This window comes from Tachyglossus aculeatus, chromosome 14 (genome assembly GCF_015852505.1).
Source record: "Tachyglossus aculeatus isolate mTacAcu1 chromosome 14, mTacAcu1.pri, whole genome shotgun sequence".
Classification (NCBI taxonomy): Eukaryota; Metazoa; Chordata; class Mammalia; order Monotremata; family Tachyglossidae; genus Tachyglossus; species Tachyglossus aculeatus.
Window position 1 is genome coordinate 49804940 of NC_052079.1, and position 26165 is coordinate 49831104.

Below are 26165 nucleotides of genomic sequence, written 5' to 3' on the forward strand. Positions count from 1 at the left end.
TATGTTGCCAATTTGTACTTCCCAAGCGCTTAGTACAGTGCTCTGCACATAGTAAGTGCTCAATAAATATGATTGATTGACTGATTGATTGATTCACTTCTCTGGGCCTCGGTTACTTCTCCCCCTCCCCATCCCCCCCGCCTTACCTCCTTCCCCTCCCCACAGCACCTGTATCTATGTACATATGTTTGTACGTATTTATTACTCTATTTATTTATTTTATTTGTACATATTTATTCTATTTATTTTATTTTGTTAATATGTTTGGTTTTGTTGTCTGTCTTCCCCTTCTAGACTGTGAGCCCGCTGTTGGGGAGGGACCATCTCTGTCTGTTGCCAACTTGGACTTCCCAAGCGCTTAGTCCAGTGCTCTGCACACAGTAAGCACTCAGTAAATATGATTGATTGATTGATTGGGGAGTGGGAGGGGAAGCAGCGTGGCCTAGTAGGAAAAGCCCAAACTTGGTAGTCAGAGGATGTGGGTTCTAGTCCCAGCTACACTGTGTGTCAGCTGTGTGACCTTGGGAGAGTCACTTCACTTCTCTGGGCCTCGGTTACTTCTCCCCCTCCCCATCCCCCCCGCCTTACCTCCTTCCCCTCCCCACAGCACCTGTATATATGTACATATGTTTGTACGTATTTATTACTCTATTTATTTATTTATTTTATTTGTACATATTTATTCTATTTATTTTATTTTGTTAATATGTTTGGTTTTGTTCTCTGTCACCCCCTTCTAGACCGTGAGCCTGCCATTGGGTAGGGACCGTCTCTGTATGTTGCCAATGTGGACTTCCCAAGCGCTTAGTACAGTACTCTGCACACAGTAAGCGCTCAATAAATACGATTGAATGAATGAATCTGGAAAATGGGAATTAAGACTGTGAACCCCATGTGGGACAGGAACTGTGTTTAACCTGATTACCTTGCATCTACTCCAGTGCTCGGCACATAGGAAGCACTTAATAATAATAATAATAATAATAATGGCATTTATTAAGCACTTACTATGTGCAGTCTTTTAGACTGTGAGCCCACTGTTGGGTAGGGACTGTCTCTATATGTTGCCAATTTGTACTTCCCAAGCGCTTAGTACAGTGCTCTGCACACAGTAAGCGCTCAATAAATACGATTGATGATGATGATGATGTGCAAAGCACTGTTCTAAGCGCTGGGGAAGTTACAAGGTGATCAGGTTGTCCCACAGGGGGCTCACAATTTTAATCCCCATTTTACAGATGAGATCACTGAGGCACAGAGAAGTTAAGTGACTTGCCCAAAGTCACACAGCTGACAATTGGCGGAGCTGGGATTTGAATCCATGACCTCTGACTGCAAAGCCCGGGCTCTTTCCACTGAGCCAAGCTGCTTCTCCACTTAACTCCACTTAACTCCACTTCCTTCCTCTCCCCCTCGTCCCCCTCTCCATCCCCCCATCTTACCTCCTTCCCTTCCCCACAGCACCTGTATATATGTATATATGGTTGTACATATTTATTACTCTATTTATTTATTTATTTATTTATTTATTTTACTTGTACATTTCTATCCTATTTATTTTATTTTGTTGGTATGTTTGGTTCTGTTCTCTGTCTCCCCCTTTTAGACTGTGAGCCCACTGTTGGGTAGGGACTGCCTCTATGTGTTGCCAATTTGTACTTCCCAAGCGCTTAGTACAGTGCTCTGCACATAGTAAGTGCTCAATAAATACGATTGATTGATTGATTGATTAACAAATACTACAGTTATTATTAATGGACAGGATCTCCTCTCCAGTATCTGCTGCAGCCCATCCTAATAATTGTGGTATCGGCTAAGTGCTTGCTATGTGCCGGGCACTAACTAAACACTGGGATAGAAACAAGATAATCAGGTCAGGCATGGTCCCTGACCCACATGGGGCTCACAGTCTAAGTAAGAAGGTGTAGGATTTAATCTTACTTAGAGGGTGTAGGATTTAATCCTCATTTTACAGATGAGGAAACTGAGTCACAGAGAAGTTGAGGGCCTGGGCCTAGGAGTCAGAGGGCCTAGGTTCTAATCCCTATTACTCTATTTATTAATTTATTTTACTTGTACATATCTATTCTATTTATTTATTTTTTGTTAGTATGTTTGGTTTTGTTCTCTGTCTCCCCCTTTTAGACTGTGAGCCCACTGTTGGGTAGGGACTGTCTCTATATGTTGCCAATTTGTACTTCCCAAGTGCTTAGTACAATGCTCTGCACATAGTAAGCGCTCAATAAATACGATTGATGATGATGATGATGATGATCCCTGCTCCGTCACTTGTCTGCTGGGTGACCTTGGGAAAATCACTTAACTGCTCTGAGTCTCGGTTAACTAATCTGTAAAATGGGGGTTAAGTACTCCTCGCTCCGACTTGGACTATGAGTCCCATGTGGGACAAGGACTGTGTCCAAACTGATCCTCTCCCCTTCCTCCCCCTCTCCATCCCCCCGCCTTACCTCCTTCCCTTCCCCACAGCACCTGAATATCTGTATATATGTTTGCACATGTTTATTACTCTATTTATTTTACTTGTACATATTTATTCTATTTATTTTATTTTGTGAATATGTTTGGTTTTGTTCTCTGTCTCCCCCTCCTAGACTGTGAGCCCACTGTTGGGTGGGGACCGCCTCTATATGTTGCCAACTTGGACTTCCCAAGCGCTTAGTCCAGCGCTCTGCACACAGTAAGCGCTCAATCAATACGATTGATTGATTGATCTACCCTAGCTCTTAGAACAGCGCTTGACACATAGCGAGCACTTAAATCCCTAACCGAAAAAAAGCGATTTGTCCAAGGTCATTCAGCTGATAAGTGGCAGCTTTTAGACTTTTAGTGGCAGCTTTTAGACTGGGAGCCCACAGTTGGGTAGGGACTGTCTCTATATGTTGCCAACTTAGACTTCCCAAGCGCTTAGTACAGTGCTCTGCACACAGTAAGCGCTCAATAAATACGATTGATTGATTGATTGGCGGAGCTGGGATTAGAACCCACTTTTCTTGACCCTCAGGCCTGTGCTCTTTCCACTAGGCCATACCATTGTGGGGAGGTCCTTACAGTCCTGAGGAGCAGCGAGGCTTAGTGGATAGGGCACGGGCCTTACGTGTCTCCTGTATCACCTTGAGCAAGTCACTTCACTTCTCTGGGCCTCAGTTACCTCATCTGTAAAATGGGGATTGAGACTGTGAGCCCCACGTGGGACAGGGTCTGTGTCCAACCTGATTAAACTTGTATCTACTTCAGTACTTAGAGCAGCGCCGGGCACATACTAAGTGCTTAACAAGTACCATAATTATTATTATTATTGTTAAAGGTCAGAAAAAAAAGGCAGGCAGCGGTATAAGAGTACCCTTCACCTACTCAACAATATGTTTGTACATATTTATTACTGTATTTATTTTACTTGTACATATTTATTCTATTTATTTGATTTTGTTAATATGTTTTGTTTTGTTCTCTGTCTCCCCCTTCTAGACTGTGAGCCCACTGTCGGGTAGGGACCGTCTCTATATGTTGCCAACTTGGACTTCCCAAGCGCTTAGTCCAGTGCTCTGCACACAGTAAGCGCTCAATAAATACGATTGAATGAATGAATGAATGACCCTACCCCGATGTTTAGTCAAGTGCCTGGCACTTAGCCGATACCACAGTTATTGGAATGGGCTAAGCGCTTAGAACAGAGCTTGGCACATAATAAGCGCATAACAAATACCCTAATAACAATACTCAGTGCTTAGAACAGTGCTTGGCACATAGTAAGCGCTCAGCAAATACCATCATAATAATAATATTGTAGTCTCCCAAGCGCTCTGTCTAGTAGTCCAGTAGAGAAGCAGCAGGGCTCAATGGAAAGAGCCCGGGCTCGGGAGTCAGAGGTCATGGGTTCTAATCCCGGCTCCGCCGCTTGTCAGCTGTGTGACTTTGGGCAACTCACTTCACTTCTCTGTGCCTCAGTTCCCTCATCTGAAAAATGGGGATGAAGACTGTGAGCCCCCCGTGGGACAACCTGATTCCCTTGCATCTACCCCAGCGCTTGGCACATAGTAGGTGCTTAACAAATACCATAAGAATAATAACATTATACTCTCCCAAGCGCTCTGTACAGTACTCTGCACACAGTAGTGGCCTGGCATAGTGGAAAGAGCCCGGGCTTGGGGGTCAGAAGTCGTGGGTTCTAATTCCAGCTCTGCCATTTGTCAGCTGTGTGACTTTGAGCAAGTCACTTCACTCCTCTGTGCCTCAGTTCCCTCATCTGAAAAATGGGGATGAAGACTGTGAGCCCCACGTGGGACAGCCTGATTCCCTGCATCTACCTCAGCATTTAAGCGCTTAACAAATACCATAATAATACTAATATTGTACTCTCCCAAGCGGAAAGAGCCCGGGCTTGGGGGTCAGAGGTCACGGGCTCAAATCCCGGCTCCGCCTCTTGTCTGCTGTGTGACTTTGGGCAAGTCACTTCACTTTCTCTGTGCCTCAGTGACCTCATCTGTAAAATGGGGATTAAGATTATGAGCCCTACGTGGGACAATCTGATCACCTTGTATCCTCCCCAACGCTTCGAATTGAGGCCCAGAGAAGTGAAGTGACTTGCCCAAAGTCACACAGCTGACAAGTGGCGGAGCGGGATTTGAACCCATGACTCAATTATTTATTGAATCATTTCTTCTTATATTATTTATTTTACTTGTACATATTTATTCTATTTATTTTATTTTGTTAATATGTTTTGTTTTGTTGTCTGTCTCCCCCTTCTAGACTGTGAGCCCGCTGTTGGGTAGGGACCGTCTCTATATGTTGCCGACTTGGACTTCCCAAGCGCTTAGTACAGTGCTCTGCACACAGTAAGCACTCAATAAATACGATTGAATGAATGAACAGTGCTTGGCACATAGTAAGCGCTTAACAAATGCCACAATTATTATTATTATTATCCTGCACACAGTAAGGGCTCAAGAAATGCGGTCGACTGTTGTTATTATGATGGAAAAGAGCATGGGCTTTTGAGTCAGAGGTCATGGGTTCAAATTCCACTCCTCCAATTGTCAGCTGGGCGACTTTGGGCAAGTCACTTCACTTCTCTGTGCCTTGGTTCCCTCATCTGTAAAATGGGGATTAAGACTGTGAGCGCCCCCCCCCCCCCCCCCCCCCCCCGTGGGCCAATCTGATCACCTTGTAACCTCTCCAGTGCTTCGAACAGTGCTTGGAACATAGTAAGCGCTTAACAAATGCCACAATTACTATTATTATTACTCTGTACACAGTAAGGGCTCAAGAAATGCGGTTGACTGTTGTTATTATGATGGAAAGGAGCATGGGCTTTGGAGTCAGAGGTCATGGGTTCAAATCCCAGCTCCTCCAATTGTCAGCTGGGTGCCTTTGGGCAAGTCACTTCACTTCTCAGAGCCTCAGTTCCCCCATCTGGAAAGTGGGGATTAAGACCGTGAGCCGCGCCCCCCCCACTCCGTGGGCCAACCTGATCACCCTGTAACCTCCCCAGTGCTTTGAACAGTGCTTGGCACATAGTAAGCGCTTAACAAATCTTACCTCCTTCCCCACAGCACCTGTATATATGTATATATGTTTGTACATATTTATTACTCTATTTATTTATTTATTTTACTTGTCCATATCTATTCTATTGATTTTATTTTGTTAGTATGTTTGGTTTTGTTCTTTGTCTCCCCCTTTTAGACTGTGAGCCCGCTGTTGGGTAGGGACTGTCTCTAGATGTTGCCAACTTGTACTTCCCAAGCGCTTAGTCCAGTGCTCTGCGCACAGTAAGCGCTCAATAAATACGATTGATTGATTGATTATCATCATCAGCATCATCAATCGTATTTATTGAGCGCTATTATTATTATTGGGATTATTATTATTACTCTGCACCCAGTAAGGGCTCAAGAAATGCGGTCGCCTCTTGTTATTCTTATTCAAAGACCGTCGTAAAGGGTTCTAGTCTGAGTCAGGAAGTCGGGGTGCAGAAAGAGAGCTCCCCCCGCCCCTCGCAGGGTAGGTCGTAGACGCCCCTAAGATGTCCGCCGCCCTCCACCCCTTAAGGGGGAGGGTCGGGGGGGGGGGAGAGGGAGGGGAGGGAGGCACACCAGGCTGACGTCACTGCATGACTGTGTTTTTATGAATGAAAGGAATCCTGTGAGTGAGTAATTCCAGGAAACTCACATTACAACTCAGCAGATCTGGGCTCCCCTCGCTCCTTCCCCGGCCCCGTTTTCCAAACAACAACTTCGCCGCCCGGAGCCGAAGTTGCCTCGGCGGGCCGGGCTCGTGGCTGGCGGGGACGGAGGAGGAGAAGCCCACCCCAGGGCGAACGAAGGACGGCCCGGGGGCCGGGAAACCACGGTGAGTCGGTGGGCCGGCCTTTCTGGGGGTGTTGGGGACCTCCTCGGCCCCCAGGGACAATTCAGGTGGGGACGGAGGGGACCCCACGAGGGTTGGGGACACACACACACACAAGAGGAACCTCTCCTCCTGGGACCCCCCCATCCCCTTCCTCCTTCCCAGGCCTGGGACTAGACTGTGAGCCCCCTGTTGGGTAGGGACCGGCTCTCTGTGTTGCCAACTTGGACTTCCCAAGCGCTTAGTACAGTGCTCTGCACACCGTAATTGCTCAATAAATACGATTGATTGATTGATTGAAGAGGAACCTCTCCTCCTGGGACCCCCCTCCTTCCCAGGCCTGGGGCAGACAGGACTAGACTGTGAGCCCACTGTTGGGTAGGGACCGGCTCTCTGTGTTGCCAACTTGGACTTCCCAAGCGCTTAGTCCAGTGCCCTGCACACAGTAAGCGCTCAGTAAATACGATTGATTGATTGATTGAAGAGGAACCTCTCCTCCTGGGACCCCCCCTCCTTCCCAGGCCTGGGGCAGACAGGACTAGACTGTGAGCCCCCTGTTGGGTAGGGGCCGGCTCTCTGTGTTGCCAACTTGGACTTCCCAAGCGCTTAGTACAGTGCTGTGCACACAGTAAGCGCTCAATAAATACGATTGATTGATTGAAGAGGAACCTCTCCTCCTGGGACCCCCCTCCTTCCCAGGCCTGGGGCAGACAAGACTAGACTGTGAGCCCACTGTTGGGTAGGGACCGGCTCTCTGTGTTGCCAACTTGGACTTCCCAAGCGCTTAGTACAGTGCTCTGCCCACAGTAAGCGCTCAGTAAATACGATGGATTGATTGATTGATTGAAGAGGAACCTCTCCTCCTGGGACCCCCCTCCTTCCCAGGCCTGGGACAGACAGGACTAGACTGTGAGCCCCCTGTTGGGTAGGGACCGGCTCTCTGTGTTGCCAACTTGGACTTCCCAAGCGCTTAGTACAGTGCCCTGCCCACAGTAAGCGCTCAATAAATCCGATTGATTGATTGATGGATCCATCCTCTTCCTCCTTCCCAGGCCTGGGGCGGAAAGTTCAGGGTGGGTGGGCGCCCCTCTCCCCGCAGGGAGGGACCGGGTTCATTCATTCAGTCGTATTTATTGAGCGCCTACTGTGTGCAGAGCACTGGACTAAGCGCTTGGGAAGGACCAGGTTGCGGGTGGGGGGCTTCAGGGGGCGGGGGGGCGTCGGGAAGAGACAGCCATTGTCAAGGGAGGGACCGGCCAGAGGGCCGGGGGCTGCTGCGCAACACGTTGTGGCCTCTGGGCCTGGGGACGAAGTGGGCCGGGGTCGCCCCCTTTTCCCGCGCGTTTGTGTGCACCTCCCCTCGTGTGTACTCTGTGTGTGTGTGTGTGTGTGTCTGGGTACACGGGGTGCGTGCGAGTCTGTGTGTTCTGCCGGGCTCTGGGAGGCCTGCCAGGGTGTGTGTGTGTGTGTGGTGTGTGTGTGTGTGTGTGTGTGTGTGTGTACCTGGGTGTGTCCGGGTGGACGCCCCGTGTGGGCTGACCCACGTCAAGCAGGGTGGCCCAGTGGGCGGGTCACGGGTTCCCACCCGCATGTCTGCTGCGTGACCTTGGGCCGGTGGCCTCACTTCTCTGGGCCCCGGTGACCTCATCTGGAAAAGGGGGATTCGGAGGGGGCAGGGCCTACCTTGGGTCCACCCCGGGGCTTGGCACGTGGTGAGCGCTTAACAAATACCATCGTTGTTATCATCATGATGGCATTTGTTAAGCGCTTACTATGTGCAAAGCACTGTTCTGAGCGCCGGGGAGGATACAAGGTGATCAGGTTGTCCCACGTGAGCGCTTACTCTGTGCAAAGCACTGTTCTAAGCGCCGGGGAGGATACAAGGTGATCAAGCTGTCCCGCGTAAGCACTTACTCTGTGCAAAGCACTGTTCTAAGTGCTGGGGAGGATACAAGGTGATCAGGTTGTCCCGCATAAGCGCTTACTCTGTGCAAAGCACTGTTCTGAGCGCCAGGGAGGATACAAGGTGATCAGGTTGTCCCGCATAAGCACTTACTCTGTGCAAAGCACTGTTCTAAGTGCTGGGGAGGATACAAGGTGATCAGGTTGTCCCACATAAGCGCGTACTATGTGCAAAGCACTGTTCTAAGTGCTGGGGAGGATACAAGGTGATCAGGTTGTCCTGCGTAAGCGCTTACTATGTGCAAAGCACTGTTCTGAGGGCTGGGGAGGATACAAGGTGATCAGGTTGTCCCGCATAAGCGCTTACTATGTGCAAAGCACTGTTCTGTGTGCCAGGGAGGATACAAGGTGATCAGGTTGTCCCGCATAAGCACTTACTCTGGGAAAAGCACTGTTCTGAGCGCTGGGGAGGATACAAGGTGATCAGGTTGTCCCGCGTAAGCGCTTACTCTGTGCAAAGCACTGTTCTGTGCGCCGGGGAGGATACAAGGTGATCAGGTTGTCCCGCGTAAGCGCTTACTCTGTGCAAAGCACTGTTCTAAGCGCTGGGGAGGATACAAGGTGATCAGGTTGTCCCGCGTAAGCGCTTACTCTGTGCAAAGCATTGTTCTAAGCGCTGGGGAGGATATTGTCCCGCGTAAGTGCTTACCCTGTGCAAAGCACTGTTCTAAGCGCTGGGGAGGTTACAAGGTGATCAGGTTGTCCCACGTGGGGCTCACAGTCTTCATCCCCATTTTACAGATGAGGCCCAGAGAAGTGAAGTGACTTGCCCAAAGTCACACAGCTGACAATTGGCAGAGCCGGGATTCGAACCCATGACCTCTGACTCCCAAACCCGGGCTCTTTCCACTGAGCCACACTGCTTCCGTGTGTGTGTGTGTGTATGTGCTTTGGGAGCGGGAACATTGTGGTGCGCAGGTTGGGGTGTGCACGCCTGCATGCACGTGTGCTACTGGGGAGCGAGGCGAGGACCGGTCCGTGCCCCCCACTTCCCTCCAAAGCTGACCCTTTCCATGAGAAGCAGCGTGGCTCAGTGGAAACAGCATGGGTTTTGGAGTCAGAGGTCATGGGTTCAAATCCCGGCTCTGCCGATTGTCAGCTGTGTGACTTTGGGCAAGTCACTTCTCAGTGCCTCAGTTATCTTATCTGGAAAATGGGGATTAATCAATCAATCAATCAATCAATCGTATTTATTGAGCGCTTACTATGTGCAGAGCACTGTACTAAGCGCTTGGGAAGTACAAATTGGCAACACATAGAGACAGTCCCTACCCAACAGTGGGCTCACAGTCTAAAAGGGGGAGACAGAGAACAGAACCAAACATACCAACAAAATAAAATAAATAGGATAGAAATGTACAAGCAAAATAAATAAATAAATAGAGTAATAAATATGTACAACCATTAAGACTGTGAGCCCCCCGTGGGACAACCTGATCACCTTGTAACCTCCCCAGTGCTTAGAACAGTGCTTTCCACATAGTAAGCGCTTAATAAATGCCATTATTATTATTATTATGAGCGATGCCCGACGGGAAAGTGCTGCTGGCCCGGATCCGGCCCGGTGGACTTTAATAGGTGACCCTGCTGCTGTCCCACCCCCCTGCCCCGCTTGCTCTTGGCTCCCGGACTGGAGATTCCCTTTCCCGGCACGTGGGATCTAGGCCCAAGGGAAGGAGTTAGTCATCGACCTCGGTGGTCACCGGACCTCGGAGCAGGGCATGGCCGTGGCGGGGCCCGGCTCGGCCTTCCCGGGCTCAGCGCGGGGAGGTGTCCCCTCGCCCTGGCCACCTAGCTCGGAAAACCTCCGTCGCGGCAAGGAAGGTCATCATCAATCGTATTTATTGAGCGCTTACTGTGTGCAGAGCACTGTACTAAGCGCTTGGGAAGTACAAGTTGGCAACATATAGAGACGGTCCCTACCCAACAGTGGAGGATTTGCGAACCTGGCTGTGGGGGTGGAGCGTGGAGCGCAGAGTTGGGGCCAGATTCGGGCCAACCGTTGTACCGGCGGGGCGGCAGGTGGATGGCTGCAACTGGCTGCTGGCAACCAACAAGAAGAGAGAGGCAGCGTGGCAGGACCTGGGTTCTAATCGCAGCTCCGCCGCTTGTCTGAAGTGTGACCTTGAGTGAATCAATCAATCGATCGATTGTATTTATTGAGTGCTTACTGTGTGCAGAGCACTGGACTAAGCCCTTGGGAAGTACAAGTTGGCAACATATACAGACGGTCCCTACCCGACAGTGGGCTCACAGAGGGGGAGACAGAGAACAAAACCAAACATACTAACAAAATAAAATAAATAGAATAGATATGTACAAGTAAAATGTACAAGTGCTTAGTACAGTGCTCTGCACACAGTAGGCGCTCAATAAATACGATTGATGATGAAGTAAAATAAATAAATAAATAAACAGGGTAATAAATATGTACAAACATATATACATGGTTGTACATATTTATTACTCTATTTATTTTACTTGTACATATCTATCCTATTTATTTTATTTTGTTGGTATGTTTGATTTTGTTCTCTGTCTCCCCCTTTTAGACTATGAGCCCACTGTTGGGTAGGGGCTGTCTCTATGTGTTGCCAATTTGTACTTCCCAAGCACTTAGTACAGTGCTCTGCACATAGTAAGCGCTCAATAAATACGATTGATGATGATGATGATACATATATACAGGTGCTGTGGGGAAGGGAAGGAGGTAAGGCGGGGGATGGAGAGGGGGACGAGGGGAAGAGGAAGGAAGGAGCTCAGTCTGGGAAGGCCTCCTGGAGGAGGTGAGCTCTCAGCAGGGCCTTGAAGGGAGGAAGAGAGCCAGCTTGGCGGATGGGCAGAGGGATTGGGGGCATTCCAGGCCTGGGGGAGGACGTGGGCCGGGGGTCGATGGCGGGACAGGCGAGAGCGAGGCCTAACGGTGAGGAGATTAGCGGCAGAGGAGCGGAGGGTGCGGGCTGGGCTGGAGAAGGAGAGAAGGGAGGTGAGGTAGGAGGGGGCCAGGGGATGGACAGCCTGGAAGCCCAGGGTGAGGAGTTTCTGCCTGATGCACAGATTGATTGGTAGCCACCGGAGATTTTTGAGGAATCACTTCACTTCTCTGTGCCTCATCTGTAAAATGGGGTTGAAGACTGTGGTGATGATGATGGCATTTGTTAAGCGCTTCCTATGTGCAAAGTACTGGTCTAAGCGCTGGGGGGGGGGAATACAGGGTGATCAGGTTGTCCCGCGTGGGGCTCACAGTCACCATCCCCATTTTACAAATGATGGAACTGAGGCTCCGAGAAGGTAAGTGGCTTGCCCAAGGTCACACAGCAGACATGGAGAAGCAGCATGGCTCAGTGGAAAGAGCACGGGCTCTGGAGTCAGAGATCATAGGTTCGAATCGCGGCTCCGCCACGTGTCTGCTGTGTGACCTTGGGTAAGTCACTTAACTTCTCTGAGCCTCAGTTACCTCATTTGTAAAATGGGGATTAAGACTGTGAGCCCCACATGGGACAACCTCATTACCTTGTTTCCCCTCCCCAGCGCTTAGAACAGTGCTTTGCACTTAGCGCTTAACAAATGCCATTATTATCATTATTATTATTATTATGTGGCGGAGTCGGGATTCGAACCCATGACCTCGGATTCCAAAGCCTGGGCTCTTTCCACTGAGCCACGCTGCTTCTCTATGAGCCTCATAGAGAGTGAGCCTCATATGGGATGGGGACTGTGTCCAACCCAGTTTACTTGTATCCATCCCAGCATTTAGTACAGTGCCTGACACATAGTAAGCACTTAAATACCACAGTTATTATTATTATTATTATTATTGTTAAGAAGGCAGGTGTACCACCCCAGGAGGGAATACCCAACTCCTGAGGAAGGCCCCTTGCCCTTGGAAGATAATAATAATAATAATAATAATAATAATAATGGCATTTGTTAAGCGCTTACTGTGTGCCGAGCATTGTTCCAAGCGCTGAGGTAGATACAAGGTAATGAGGTTGTCCCATGTGGGGCGCACAGTCTTAATCCCCATTTTACAGATGAGGTAAGTGAGGCCCAGAGAAGTGAAGTGACTTGCCCAAAGTCACACAGCTCATAAGCGGGATTAGAACCCATGACCTCTGACTCCCAAGCCTGTGCTCTTTCCACTAAGCCCGGAAGATGGAGGGAGAGCTGTGTTATCCAGCTGTGGGGAGCCGAGTCAGGTGGTGGACCCTAGATAATAATAATTATGGGATTTGTTAAGCGCTTACTATGTGCCAGGCACTGTACGAAGCGCTGGTGTTGATACAAGCAAATCAGGTTGGACACTCCCATCCCACACGGGGCTCACAGTTTCAACCCCCATTTTACAGATGAGGTAACTGAGGCCCAGAAAAGTGAAATGACTTGTCCAAGGCCACACAGCAGACAAGTGGCAGAGCTGGGATAGGAACCCATGAACTTCTGATTCCCAGGTCCGGGCTCTATCCCCCACTACACCATTCATTCATTCATTCAATCGTATTTATTGAGCGCTTACTGTGTGCAGAGCACTGGACTAAGCGCTTGGGAAGTACAAGTTGGCAACATCTAGAGATGGTTCCTACCCAACAGCGGGCTCACAGTCTAGAAGGGGGAGACAGACAACAAAACAAAACATATTAACAAAATAAAATAAATAGAATAGTAAATTGGAATAGAATAGAGTTCATTCATTCAATCGTATTGATTGAGCGCTTACTGTGTGCAGAGCACTGGACTAAGTGCTTGGGAAGTACAAGTCGGCAACATCTAGAGACGGTCCCTACCCAACAGTGGGCTCATGCTGCTTCTTTTACGCCAAGGTCCAGCATGCACCTGCCAAAGCTTAGGGAGATACAGCATAATAATAATAATAATAATGGCATTTATTAAGCGCTTACTATGTGCAAAGCACTGTTCTAAGCGCTGGGAAGGTTACAAGGTGACCAGGTTGTCCCACGGGGGGCTCACAGCCTTAATCCCCATTTTCCAGATGAGGTAACTGAGGCCCAGAGAAGTTAAGCAACTTGCCCAAAGTCACACAGCTGGCAGTTGGCGGAGCTGGGATTTGAACCCGTGACCTCTGACTCCAAAGCCCGTGTTCTTTTCCACTGAGCCACGCTCCTTCTCTATGGGCTGAGGCTCAGTTTCCCTACCGATTCCCTGTGCTGCCAGGAATACATTCCTCTCCGGGCTCAGCTTTTCCTCCCCTTTACAACACGGGATAGAATCCGGATTCCCTAAGCATGCTCTGCGAGCCCTTTGTTGGGTAGGGACCATCTCCATATGTTGCAGATTTGTACTTCCCAAGCGCTTAGTAATAATCATAATGCCATTTATTAAGCGCTTACTATGCGTAAAGCACTGTTCTAAGCGCTTAGTACAGTGCTCTGCACCCAGTAAGCGTTCAGTAAATACGATTGAATGAATGAATGCTGCCCTCCCCTCCGTAACACCGAGGCAGACTGGCAATCAGTGGAATTTACTGAGCGCTCTCGATGTGCAGAGCAGCATTCATTCATTCAGTCGTATTTATTGAGCGCTTACTGTGTGCAGAGCACTGTACTAAGCGCTTGGGAAGTACAAGTTGGCAAAATATAGAGACGGTCCCTACCCAACAAGGGGCTCACAGTCTACTATTATTAGACCCACTGTTGGGTAGGGACTGTCTCTATATGTTGCCAATTTGTACTTCCCAAGCGCTTAGTACAGTGCTCTGCACATAGTAAGCGCTCAATAAATACGATTGATGATTATTACCCCAGCGCTTAGAACAGTGCTTGGCATGTAGTAAGCTCTTAACCAATACCAACACTAGAAGATAATAATAATGACAGTATTTGTTAAGCTCTTACTATGTGCCAAGCACTGTTCTAAGCGCTGGGGGGATACAAGGTGATCAGGTTGTCCCACGTGGGGCTCACAATCTTAATCCCCATTTTACAGATGAGGGAACTGAGGCCCAGAGAAGTGACTTGCCCAAAGTCACACAGCCGACAATTGGCGGAGCTGGGATCTGAACCCATGACCTCTGACTCCAAAGCCCGGGCTCTTTCCACTGAGCCACGCTGCACCATCCTACGAAGTTGGGAGAGTATTTAATCATATTTGAGCGCTTACTGTGCGCAAAGCACTGTACCAAACGCTTGGGAGAGTACAATATAACAATAAACAGACACTTTCCCTGCCCACAACGAGCTTACAGACTAGAGGACAGTACAGCAGAGTTGGTGGGCACGTACCCCGCAAACAACAATGATGCAGCGGGGTCTTGAGAGTCGCTGGGGAGGGGGTGTGGGCCCATATCGAACCTGGAGGTAAGCTGCTTCCCCTTTAACAGCCTCAGTTTTCCAATCTGGAAAATGGGGGTGAAATGCTTTTCTACTAAGGGGGTCGGCTCAGGTTGGCCACTAGAGAGGCGGCCGATCTCACGATTCGCTCGTTTGAGCCGTCCACGGGCCCAACGGATTGCGCCCTGATAATACTACGAATAATAATAATTATGGTATTAAGTCTAAAAAGGGTCCCCCCCTTCTAGACTGTGAGCCCACTGTTGGGTAGGGACTGTCTCTAGATGTTGCCAACTTGGACTTCCCAAGCGCGTAGTACAGTGCTACGCACACAGTAAGCGCTCAATAAATAATAATAATAATAATAATGGCATTTATTAAGCACTTGCTATGTGCAAAGCACTGTTCTAAGTGCTGGGGAGGTTACAAGGTGATCGGGTTGTCCCGTGGAGGGCAGGTTGTCCCGTGGATGAATGAATTAAGCGCTTACTATGTGCCAAGCACTGTTCTAAGCGCTGGGGTAGATACAAGGTAATCAGGTTGTCCCAGATGGGGCTCACAGTCTTAATCCCCATTTTACAGGTGAGGTAACTGAGGCTCAGAGAATCAATCGTATTTATTGAGCGCTTACTGTGTGCAGAGCACTGGACTAAGCGCTTGGGAAGTCCAAGTTGGCAACATATAGAGACGGTCCCTACCCAACAGTGGGCTCACAGTCTAGAAGGAAGTTAAGTGGCTTGCCTAAGGTCACGCAGCAGACAAGTGGCGGAGCCAGGATTAGAACCCAGGTCCTCTGACTCCCAAACCCGGGCTCTTTCCACTGAGCCACGCTTTCTCAGCCCCTCAGGCAGCCTCCCTCCCTTCGGCTCCCAAACTGGGAACGCGGTGGGCGACGTTACAGTCCAGAGGGTAATGCTTCCTTAGGATCTCCATTCATTCATTCATTCATTCAATCGTATTTATTGAGCGCCTACTGTGTGCAGAGCACTGGACTAAGCGCTTGGGAAGTACAAGTTGTCATCTCTAGGCAGGGTGTGAAAGTTCCTTCTTTGGTTGCCTAGTGTGGCCTCTTGGATAGAGCCTGTGCTGGGGAGTCGGAAGGTCCTGGGTTCTAATCCCCACTCTGCCACTTGTCTGCTTTGTGACCTTGGGTAAAGTCACTTCGCTTCTCTGGGCCTCGGTGACTTCATCTGTAAAATGGGGATTATCAATCAATCAATCAGTCGTATTTATTGAGCGCTTACTGTGTGCGGAGCACTGTACTAAGCGCTTGGGAGGTACAAGTAGAGACAGTCCCTACCCAACAGCGGGCTCACAGTCTAGAAGGGGGAGACAGAGAACAAGACTGTGAGCCCCATTTGAGACAGGGACCGTGTCTAACCCGATTAGTCAATCAATCCATCAATCGTATTTATTGAGCGCTTACTGTGTGCAGAGCACTGTACTAAGCGCTTGGGAAGTACAGGTTGGCGACATTAGCTTGAATCTACCCCCCTGCTTGGTACAGATCCTGGCATAGAGGAAGAGCTTAACAAAATACCGCAATTATTATTTTATTATCTCTTCGGAGTTGCCTAGGCTGCAGTTTCATTTTGAAAAGGGCCCCAACTGAGGGCTTAAAAGAGAATGGAAGCGAAAGTGTGGACGAAGAGAGGCGGGGTGACCTAGTGAAAAGAGTTGGGGTCTGGGATCCAAGTTAAGTTCCCAGCTCTGTCACTGTGACTTGTGTGACTTTGGGGAAAGCGTTTAGCGCCTTTTTTTTTTATGGTATTTAAGTTCATTCATTCATTCATTCATTCAATCGTATTTATTGAGCGCTTACTGTGTGCAGAGCACTGTACAAAGCGCTTGGGAAGTACAAGTCGGCAACACATAGAGACGGTCCCTACCCAACAGCGGGCTCCCAGTCTAGAAGGAGACAGACAACAAAACAAAACATATTAACAAAATAAAATAGAATATGTACAGATAAAATAGAGTAATACATCCAAACATAAGTTCTTAGTTTGGGTCAGGCACTGGACTCAGTAATGGGATAGATCAATCAATCAACCCACTGTCGGGTAGGGACCGTCTCTATATGTTGCCAACTTGGACTTCCCAAGCGCTTAGTCCAGTGCTCAGCACACAGTAAGCGCTCAATAAATACGATTGAATGAATGAATGAATGAATCAATCAATCGTATTTATTGAGCGCTTACTGTGTGCAGAGCACTGGACTAAGCGCTTGGGAAGTCTAAGTTGGCAACATAGAGAGACAGTCCCCACCCAACAGTGGGCTCACAGTCTAGAAGGGGGAGACAGATACAAGCTAATCAGGTTGGACACAGTCTGTGTTCCACATGGGAACACAGCAGAGGAGCAGCGTGGCTCAGTGGAAAGAGCCCGGGCTTTGGAGCCAGAGGTCACGGGTTCAAATGCCGGCTCCGCCAGTTGTCAGCTGCGTGACTTTGGGCAAGCCGCTTCACTTCTCTGGGCCTCAGTTCCCTCATCTGGAAAATGGGGATTAAGACTGTGAGCCCCACCGGGGACAACCTGATCACATTGTAACCTCCCCAGCGCTCAGAACAGTGCTTTGCACATAGTAAGCATTTAATAAATTATAATATATATTATTATATATAATATAAACATAAATATATTGATATAATTATTATTATATATAAATTATTATTTATATATAAATAATATATGTATGCATTTATATATAAATGTTAAGCATTTAATAAATTATAATTTATTATTATTATAAGTTATTTATAAAATAAATAAATAAATGTATTAAATGGGGCTCACTGTTAGAATCAGGCAGTCGGACAATTGTATTTATCAAGCAGTTACTGTGTGTAGAGCACTGAACTAAGCACTTGGGAGAGTACGATAGAACAGACACATTCCCTGCCCCAGTAATCAATCAATCAATTGTATTTATTGAGCACTTACACTGTGTGCAGAGCACTGGACTAAGCGCTTGGGAAGTCCAAGTTGGCAACACATAGAGACGGTCCCTACCCAACAGTGGGCTCACAGTCTAGAAGGGGGAGACAGAGAACAAAACCAAACATATTAACAAAATAAAATAAATAGAATAGATATATACTAGTAAAATAAATAAATAGAATAATAGAGTAATAAATACGTACAAACATAGATACATATTTACAGGTGCTGTGGGGAAGTTACTCTTATTTATTTTACTTGTACATAGTTACCATTCTATTTATTTTATTTTGTTAATATGTTTTGTTGTGTCATCTGTCTCCCCCTTCTAGACTGTGAGCCCGCTGTTGGGTAGGAACCGTCTCTAGATGTTGCCAACTTGTACTTCCCAAGCGCTTAGTACAGTGCTCTGCACACAGTAAGCGCTCAATAAATACGATTGAATGAATGAATGAATGAAGGGAAGGAGGTAAGGGGGGGGATGGAGAGGGGGAGGAGGGATGAGGTAACAGATGAGGTAACTGAAGCACAGAGGAGGGAAGTGATTTGCCCAAAGCCACACAGCAGACAAGAGGCAGAGCTGGGATTAGAACCCAGATCCTTCTGACTCCCCCGGGCCTGGAATGGCCTCCCTCTGCCCCTCCGCCAAGCTAGCTCTCTTCCTCCCTTCAAGGCCCTGCTGAGAGCTCACCTCCTCCAGGAGGCCTTCCCAGACTGAGCCCCTTCCTTCCTCTCCCCCTCGTCCCCCTCTCCATCCCCCCATCTTACCTCCTTCCCTTCCCCACAGCACCTGTATATATGTATATATGGTTGTACATATTTATTACTCTATTTATTTATTTTACTTGTACATATCTATTCTATTTATTTTATTTTGTTGGTATGTTTGGTTCTGTTCTCTGTCTCCCCCTTTTAGACTGTGAGCCCACTGTTGGGTAGGGACTGTCTCTATGTGTTGCCAATTTGTACTTCCCAAGCGCTTAGTACAGTGCTCTGCACATAGTAAGCGCTCAATAAATACGATTGATGATGATGATGATGATATGACTTCCGGGTCCTAATGGAGACATTAGGCCCCGTTGATTCTCTGAGCCTCAGTTCCCTCCTTTGTAAAGTGGGAATAAAACGCCTGTTCTCCCTTCCTCTTACACTGTGAGCTCTGTGTGCGATAGAGACCGTGTCTGATCTGATTATCTGGTATCTGCCCCGGCGCTTAGCTCATAGGACTAAATGCCATTATTATTATTATTACTAAACCATTCACATGCCATTCATTTCAGATGCCCAGAAATTCCCTCCAACGTTCTCAGCCCTGCCCCTTTCTCCCGGCTGAATAGGGTTGGGTCAGCCCAGCTTGGAAAAATTAATATTTTTCCAGCCTTGGAGGGGGACCAGTCTTGGCTGCCGCAGTAATAGAATCGGTAACACTTCTGGCAACATTTATGGGATACCTACTTCTGTGCCAAGCACTTATTTAGGGAGCACGCCATAGAACCGACAGAAGCCGTCCTGGCCTTTAAAGAATTTAAAATCTAATAGCCCCTTTCAATCAATCAATCAATCGTATTTATTGAGCGCTTACTGTGTGCAGAGCACTGTACTAAGCGCTTGGGAAGTACAAGTTGGCAACATAGAGAGGCGGTCCTTACCCAACAGTGGACTCACAGTCTAGTCCCTTTTATTTTACCCCTCTTCTTGCAGGTGATTAGTTGCTCTCCACCTCCTCTGAAGTCTGAACAGGATGGGGGGGACTTAAAACACAGCAAGAGGGCTTTAAGTTAGACCTAAGGCGGAACTTCACAATATCGGGAGTAGTTACGGCCTGGGATGGGTTAGGTGGGGGCTCCCGTGACCACTCAAGGCCTGTGCGAAGCAGCGTGGCTTAGTGGAAAGAGCACGGGCTTTGGAGTCAGAGGATCGGGGTTCTAATCCTGCCTCTGCCACGTGTCTGCTGTGTGACCTTGGGCAAGTCATTCATTCATTCATTCAATCGTATTTATTGAGTGCTTACTGTGTGCAGAGCACTGTACTAAGCGCTTGGGAAGTCCAAATTGGCAACATATAGAGACGGTCTCTACCCAACAGCGGGCTCACAGTCTAGAAGAAACGATGGCATTTATTAAGCGCTTACTATGTGCAGAGCGTTAACTTCTAGCGTGGCTCAATGGAAAGAGCCCAGGCTTGGGAGTCAGAGGTCATGGGTTCAAGTCCCAGCTCTGCCAGTTGTCAGCTGTGTGACCTTGGGCAAGTCATTTCACTTCTCTGTGCCTCAGTTACTTCATCTGTAATATGGGGATTATGACTGTGAGACCCACGTGGGACAACTTGATCAGCTTGGAACCTCCCCAGCGCTTAGAACAGTGCTTTGCACATAGTAAGCACTTAACAAATGCCATCATTATTATTATTATTATTCTCTGTACCTCAGTTACCTCATCTGTAAAATGGGGATTAAGACTGAGCCCCATGTGGACCAACCTGATTACCGCGTATCTGCCCCAGTGCTTAGAAAGCACTTAACAAATACCATTATTATTATTATTATTATTATTATTATTATTATTATTATTATTATTACCTCAGTCAGGCCTTCCCTGGACCCAGCATCGTGACCATTTGTAATAAAAATAATAATTGTGGTATTTGTTAGGTGCTAGGCACTGTACTAAGCGCTGGGGCGGAGACAAGCAAATCAGGTTGGACACAATCCCTGTCCCATGTGGGGCTCACAGTTTCAAGCCCCATTTTACAGATGAGATAACTGAGGCACAGAGAAGTGAAGCGACTTGCCCAAGGTACAAGTGGCAGAGCTGGGATTAGAACCTATGACCTTCTGACTCCCGAGCCCGTGCCAACTTGTACTTCCCAAGCGCTTAGTACAGTGCTCTGCCCACAGTAAGCACTCAATAAATACGACTGACTGACTGAATGAATGAATGCTGTATCCACTACACCAGAGAAGCAGCGTGGCTCAATGGAAAGAGCCTGGGCTTGGGAGCCAGAGGTCATGGGTTCCAATCCCGGCTCCGCCACTTGTCAGCTGTGTGACTTTGGGCAAGTCGCTTCACTTCTCTGGGCCTCAGGTACCTCATCTGTAAAATGAGGATGAAGATTGTGGGACCACCTGATCACCCTGTATCCCCCTCCAGCACTTAGAACAGTGCTTTGCACATAGTAAGTGCTGAACAAACGCCATTATTATTATTACACCACGCTGCTTGTAGCCTGGGTGCAAGATGGAAGTGGACGTCTCGAGTTTGGTGTCCACCCCAGTCCCACAGTCAAGCTGAAACTTGGTGGCAGGGTCCGGCTGGTACCTCTGCTCCCCGCATCAGGAGGTGCCTCCCTCTTCGCACCCCCAGCAAAGGTACCCCGACCCAGAGAGCCCCTCCTGGGGCCTTCAGAAAGCCCAGCGCTTAGAAAACCAGCGCTTAGAACAGTGCTTTGCACATAGTAAGCACTTAATAAATGCCATCATTAAAAAAGCTCCCCCTCCACAGCCACACCCTTCAACCGGGAGTGAGCAGAGATGGGTGGGTGAGCCCATCTCCTGAGGAAAACTCTGGGGTGGTCCCCTCGGCCCCCCTGCCCCATCACCCAAGGAAACCCAGAACCAGGGAGGTACCCTGGCAGCCCCCTGACCCCCCCTTCGTCCCCCTCTCCATCCCCCCCATCTTACCTCCTTCCCTTCCCCACAGCACCTGTATATATATGTTTGTACATATTTATTACTCCATTTATTTTACTTGTACATATCTGTTCTATGTATTTTATTTTGTTAGTATGTTTGGTTTTATTCTCTGTCTCCCCCTTTTAGCCTGTGAGCCCACTGTTGGGTAGGGACTGTCTCTATATGTTGCCAACTTGTACTTCCCAAGCACTTAGTTCAGTGCTCTGCACACAGGAAGCGCTCCATAAATACGATTGATTGATTGATTGACTGGCCACTGCTAAATCACAGTGACGCGGCGGCTCGGCCTTCCCAACCTGCCTCCTCTCCGCTCTTCCCGGGGCGGTCCCCGACTCTGCTGACTCTCCCTCCTGCTCCCATCCTCTTGTCTCTCCCCCCTTCAGTCCATACTTCACGCCGCTGCCCGGATTGTCTTTGTCCAGAAACGCTTTGGGCATGTTACTCCCCTCCTCAAAAATCTCCGGTGGCTCCCAGTCAACCTGCGCATCAGGCAGAAACTCCTCACCCTGGGCTTCCAGGCTGTCCATCCCCTCGCCCCCTCCTACCTCCCCTCCCTTCTGTCCTTCTCCAGCCCAGCCCGCACCCTCCGCTCCTCTGCCACCGCTAACCTCCTCACCGTTAAGCCTCGTTCTCGCCTGTCCCGCCGTCGACCCCCGGCCCACGTCATCCCCCTCTATTTATTTTATTTTGTTAATATGTTTTCTTTTGTTCTCTGTCTCCCCGTTCTAGACTGTGAGCCCACTGTTGGGTAGGGACCGTCTCTATATGCTGCCAACTTGTACTTCCCAAGCGCTTAGTACAGTGCCCTGCACACAGTAAACACTCAATAAATACAGTTGACTGATTGATTGCTCTCTCTATCTCCTTACCACCCCATCTGCCCTCCTCCAGGAGGCCTTCCCAGCCTGAGCCCCTTCCTTCCTCTCCCCCTCTCCTTCCCCCCATCTTACCTCCTTCCCTTCCCCACAGCACCTGTATATATGTCTATATGCTTGTACATCCTTATTACTCTATTTTACTTGTACATATCTATTCTATTTTATTTTGTTAGTATGTCTGGTTTTGTTCTCTGTCTCCCCCTTTTAGACTGTGAGCCCACTGTTGGGTAGGGACCGTCTCTAGATGTTGCCAACTTGTACTTCCCAAGCGCTTAGTACAGTGCTCTGCACACAGTAAGTGCTCAATAAATACGATTGATTGATTGATCTGTCAGGATGTCTACCTGTCCGCCCCATTCTCCCTCCCTCTCAACCCCGCTGGGCCGGGCTGGGTAGCGGTCAGCCTCGGACTGGGGCCCGCAGGGCGGTGTTAGGCCGTCGTCTTTCCACTGTGACCAGGACCGGAGGGAAAGGAGTTAACGTTAGCAGGAGGGAGCGTTGGGAAGGAGTTTCCGGCTTGGAGACCATGGAATACGTTTCCGGGTGGAGAGTCTGAACCCCTGGGTTTGATTGAGAAAGCAGCGTGGCTCAGTGGAAAGAGCCCGGGCTTTGGAGTCAGAGGTCATGGGTTCAAATCCCCGCTCCGCCAATTAATAATAATAATAATAATAATAATGGCATTTATTAAGCGCTTACTATGTGCAAAGCACTGTTCTAAGCGCTGGGGAGGTTACAAGGTGATCAGGTTGTCCCACAGGGGGCTCACAGTCTTAATCCCCATTTCACAGATGAGGTAACTGAGGCCCAGAGAAGGGAAGTGACTTGCCCAAAGTCACACAGCTGACAATTGGCAGAGCTGGGATTTGAACCTGTGACCTCTGACTCCAAAGCCCGGGCTCTTCCCACTGAGCCACGCTGCTTCACAATTGTCAGCTGTGTGACTTTGGGCAAGTCACTTCACTTCTCTGGGCCTTAGTTAGCCCATCTGGAAAATGGGGATGAAGACTGTGAGCCCCCCGTGGGACAGCGTGATCACTTTGTAATCTCCCCAGCGCTTAGAACAGTGCTTTGCACATAGTAAGCGCTTAATAAATGCCATTATTATTATTATTATTATTATTATTATTATTATTATTATTATTTAGGTGCAGTGCTGCCCAGAGGCAGGGAGGTGGGCCAGGGGTCCCTTTTAGCCGGAAGAATCCGATTCTTTGGTCCCCATTTCTCAATCAATCAATCAATCAATCGTATTTATTGAGCGCTTACTGTGTGCAGAGCACTGTACTAAGCGCTTGGGAAGTACAAGTTGGCCAGCGACTGGGTTTATCGCCGGGCAAAGCGTGAGGCTCATACGTGTAGCACACAACCAAGGGCAGGGCAATATGTTTGGTATAGGAGCGAGGGAAGGGTGGTACATTCATTCAGTCGTATTTATTGAGCGCTTACTGTGTGCAGAGCACTGTACAAGCACTTGGGAATATACGGTCTTCATTTTTTTTTAAAGTTTATAACAATTGCCTTTGAGTAAATAGGGTGACATTTGGTTTTAATTGTACATATTTACTATTCTATTTAATTAAGCTTTAATTCCGCTTGTTCTGACAACTTGACACCTGGCCAGATGTTTTGTTTTGTTGTCTTTCTCCCCCTTCTAGACTGTGAACCCGTTGTTGAGTACGGACCGTCTCTATATGTTGCCAATTTGTACTTCCCAAGCGTTTAGTACAGTGCTCTGCACACAGTAAGCGCTCAATAAATACGATTGAATGAATGAATGAATGAAAGTACAACGCAAAAATAAACAGTGACGTTCCCTGCCCACAACGAGGTTACAGTCTAGCATACGAGCGAGGGCAGGGTAATAATAATAATAATAATAATCATGATGGCATTTATTAAGCGCTTACTATGTGCAAAGCACTGTTCTAAGCGCTGGGGAGGCTAAAGAGTGATCAGGTTGTCCCACGGAGGGCTCACAGTCAATCCCCATTTTACAGATGAGGTAACTGAGGCACAGAGAATCAATCAATCAATCATATTTATTGAGCGCTTACTATGTGCAGAGCACTGTACTAAGCGCTTGGGAAGTACAAATTGGCAACATATAGAGACAGTCCCTACCCAACATTGGGCTCAAGTTAAGTGACTTGTCCTAACTCCTAGGGCTCACGGTCTAGGAGGGGGAGACAGAGAACAAAACAAAACATATTAACAAAATAAAATAAATAGAATAAATATGCACAAATAAAATAAATAAATAGAGTAGTAAATTCATGCAAACATATATAGCCAGATCCTGGTGGGAAACTGAACAGGAGGCGGGGGCTGGGGATAGGGTCTGAGGTCCCTCCTAATAATAATAATAATAATAATGGTACTTGTTAAGCGCCTACTATGTGCCAAACGCTGTTCTAAAGCGGTGGGGTAGATGCAAGTTAATCATTCATTCAATCGTATTTATTGAGCGCTTACTGTGTGCAGAGCACTGTACTAAGCGCTTGGGAAGTCCAAGTTGGCAACATAGAGAGACATGGGTCCCATCGGGTTGGACACAGTCCCAGTCCCACGTGGGGCTCACGTTCTTAATCCCCAATTTTACAGGCGTGGTAAATGAGGCCCAGAGAAGTGAAGTGACTCACCCAAGGTCACACAGCAGACGTGTGGCAGAGGCAGGATTAGAACCCGGGTCCTTCTGACCCCAAGGCCCATGCTCTATCCACTAAGCCATGCTGCTACACTCCTTTGTGCAGGAGCCACAGACCACACAGCCCTTGCTCGTCTGCTACACATCCTACCCATGATTCTAAGAGAAGCAGTGCGGCTCAGTGGAAAGCACATGGGCTTAAGAGTCAGTGGTCGTGGGTTCGAATGCCGCCTCCGCCACTTGTCAGCTGTGAGACTTCGGGCAAGTCACTTCGCTTCTCTGTCAGTTACCTCATCTGTAAAATGGGGATGAAGACTGTGAGCCCCACGTGGGACAGCCTGATCACCTTGTAACCTCCCCAGCGCTTAGAACAGTGCTTTGCACATAGTAAGCGCTTAATAAATGCCATTATTATTATTATATGGGGCTCACAGCCCAAGTAGGAAGGAGAACGGGGATTGAATTCCCATTTTGCAGTTGAGGAAACCGAGGCAAAGAGAAGCAAGTGACTTACCCAAGTTCAGAGCAAGCAAGCCGCAGATTCGGGATTCGAACTCAGGTCCTCTGATTCCCAGGCCTGTGCTCTTTCTACGGGGCCATAGGCAGAAAGGCAGGTAGATAAAGACAGGTGGACAGACACACCTTCGAATTTCAGCCTGCTCGTGGGTCAGTTACTCCCTGATCGTGGCACTTGTTAAGCGCTTACTACGCCAGGCACTGTTATAAGCGCTGGGGTAGACACAAGTTAATGATAATGGCATTTTTATTAAGCGCTTACTATGTGCAAAGCACTGTTCTAAGCGCTGGGGACGTTACAAGGTGATCAGGTTGTCCCACGTGGGGCTCACAGTCTTAACACCCATTTTACAGATGAGGTAACTGAGGCACAGAGAAGTGAAGTGACTTGCCCAAAGTCACACAGCTGACAAGTGGCGGAGCTGGGATTTGAACCCATGACTTCTGACTCCAGAGCCCGGGCTCTTTCCACTGAGCCACGCTGCTTCTCTATCAGGTTGGACATAGTCCCTGTTCCACATGGGGCTCACACTCCTAATCCCCATTTTACAGATGAGCTAACTGAGGCCCAGAGAAGTTACCCCGCCCAGGGTCCCACAGCAGATATGTGGCGGAGCTGGGATTAGAACCCAGGCCCTTCTGTCTCCAAGGCTTGCGGGGGGCAGTCTTCCCCACTAACAATGTACTACATACATACAGACATACAGAACCCGTGGTCCTGGGTTCTAATCCCAGCTCCGCCGCTCGTCAGCTGTGTGACTTTGGGCAAGTCGCTTCACTTCTCTGGGCCTCAGTTACCTCATCTGGAAAATGGGGATTAAGACTGTGAGCCCCCCGTGGGGACAACCTGATCACCTTGGAACCTCCCCAGCGCTTAG

At 48.4% G+C, this 26165-nt stretch overlaps 1 protein-coding gene across 1 annotated transcript in view; it reads left to right on the plus strand.

The window, feature by feature from the left end:
- Nucleotides 1–6217: 6217 nt before the first annotated feature.
- MAFF (MAF bZIP transcription factor F) overlaps nt 6218–26165 on the plus strand; it is a 31477-nt gene continuing 11529 nt past the window's right edge. Inside the window, exon 1 of the mRNA XM_038756648.1 lies at nt 6218–6372. The gene's annotated coding sequence lies outside the window, so the exon portion shown is untranslated. The remainder of the gene's footprint in view (nt 6373–26165) is intronic.